We start from the raw sequence: 2,500 nt of genomic DNA, 5'->3' as shown, positions 1-2,500 counted from the left end.
TAGAATAAAGAAACAAAGAATAGCAACACGAATCGAAGAAAGAATAATAACGCTGATCGAAAAAAGAATAATTACGCTGATCAAAAAATAAAAAATAACTGTTCGCAGAAAAAAAAAAGAACAATAAAAGAATGATAACACCGACCGAAGAAAAAAATACCACAAAAGAAAAACTGATTATGAGAAAAAAGGAAACAGAAAAACACCGATAACTTAAATGCCGAAGCAACAGCAACACTAATCGACAGTGTATGACAATTCACTCCTTCCTTATTCAGCTGGACCGAAGGGTCAATTTGCCGCGTCTTCCTTTTTTTTGGTTTCAAGTCTACTTCTTGTCAACGTTTATCTGTCATCTACTTTCTTCTTTTTATTCTTCGTCTTCTTATTATTCGTCTTATTGATTTATCATCATTTCTGTCTCTTTCTTCGATAATGATAATAATTATATTATTATTATCATTACTGTTTATATAATTATTATCCTTATAATAATAATAATAATTATGATGATAATGTTAATGATAATTAAAATTATAATCATAATTAAATTTATATTTTTCTCTATATTTCTGTAAACATTTATAACGTAAATAGTAACAACAATGACAATGATAATGATAAAGATAGTGATAAAGGTAATGATAACGATGATGATGATGATGATGAAGATGATAATAATGACATTACTATTATCATTTTGTTAATAGCATTAGTATTAGTATTATCATTATCATTATCATTATTATCACTGAATTATAATCATTATGATAATTGTAATATTAATTACAATAATAATAATGATGAGGAAAAAACTATAAAAACGAAAATAACAACAGTTATAATAACATTAATATTACTGATAATAATGATGTATTAATGGTAGCAACAAAAGTAATAATGATAATAGTGTTAATAATAACAATAACAACAACAACAACAATAATAATAAAAGTAATAGTAGTAATAATAATACCATAATGGTGATGATAATAATACTAATGATAATACTAATGATAATAATTATAACAATAACAATAACAATAACAATAACGATGATGATAACAATAACAATAATAATAATAATAATAATATTTACAACAATAATAATAACAATAACAAAACAATAATAACAATGATAATGATAATGGCAATAATAATAATAATAATAATAATAATAATAATAATAATTACAATAATAACAATAACTATTATTATCATAGTAATAATGATAATGATAATGATAATGATGATGATGATAATAACAATTATCACCATCATCATTACCATCATAGTAATAATAATAATAGCTATCACTATTATAAAGATAAAAATGATAACGATAATAACAACAATAATAATTCAACAAAATAATATCAATAATTGATTATGAGAACGATAACGATAAGGATGGTGATAAAAACATGATAACAATAATAATAATGATTATGGTAATTATTATAATTATTACTATCAAAATATTTATGCAGTGGCACTAGTAGTAGTAGTAATTTGTTACTACTCTCGTTATCAATATTATTATCATAATTATCATCATTACCATTATCGTGATTATGATTATGACCATCATTATTTTAGTTATTATCACAATCACAATGATGGTGATGATGATTATATATATCATTATTATTATCACTATCATGGTAATTATTATCATGATATTATCATTATTATTTTTGTTATTATGATTACTATAATCGTTATCATTATCTTTATCATTGTCATCATTATCATCACCATTAACATTATCATCATTAATGATATTATTATTGTTAAAAATATAATTATCATAATTATCATTAACATGATTATGACATAACTATAGAATTATCCTCGGTACTCTGAGAATCAATGAAGCCGAGTTCATTTCAATCATTCATTCAACATTCATTTAAACAAATTATTACTATTTGTCTTTTTCTACTTTCTTCTGTGGCGATTTTTAGAAATGTTCAACGAGCTGTCGCTTTATATTACGAAAAGCCGTGAGTGTGCAAGACAATTATTGACAAATATTTACTAAACAACACGAATGGAGAAAGCAAACAAACAAAAATGAAACGGAAATTGGGAGTTTCATAGTCATAAAAAGTTAAATAAGTTTGGTAATAGGAAACCTGGCTGCTTTCTTTTATTAAACATATAGTATTTATTCTCAGTTATACTCAGTGACAATATTCTTTCTTGTTTATATAACTGCAACATGCATGCAATGGTTGCAATCCCTTAGGGTTTTCTTCTTCTTTTTCTCCTTCTCCTTCTCCTTCTCCTTCTCCTTCTCCTTCTTCTCCTTCTTCTTCTTCTTCTTCTTCTTCTTCTTCTTCTTCTTCTTCTTCTTCTTCTTCTTCTTCTTCTTCTTCTTCTTCTTCTTCTTCTTCTTCTCCTTCTCCTTCTTCTTCTTCTTCTTCACCTCATTTTTCTTCTTCTTTCAAATCAAAGGATTATAAATAAACAGGCAAGTGTTATGTCGCGTTGTCCT

The 2,500-nt window shown here is 24.8% G+C and overlaps 1 long non-coding RNA gene across 1 annotated transcript in view; it reads right to left on the bottom strand.

The window, feature by feature from the left end:
• The window catches only part of LOC125040693, a 54,741-nt gene that overhangs the window by 51,185 nt on the left and 1,056 nt on the right, over nt 1-2,500 (bottom strand). The gene's annotated exons all lie outside the window — the stretch shown is intronic.

The sequence above is a fragment of the Penaeus chinensis genome, chromosome 29 (genome assembly GCF_019202785.1).
Source record: "Penaeus chinensis breed Huanghai No. 1 chromosome 29, ASM1920278v2, whole genome shotgun sequence".
NCBI lineage: Eukaryota > Metazoa > Arthropoda > Malacostraca > Decapoda > Penaeidae > Penaeus > Penaeus chinensis.
The sequence above is the reverse complement of the archived record's forward strand: the minus strand, read 5'-3'. Positions and strand labels throughout refer to the sequence as shown.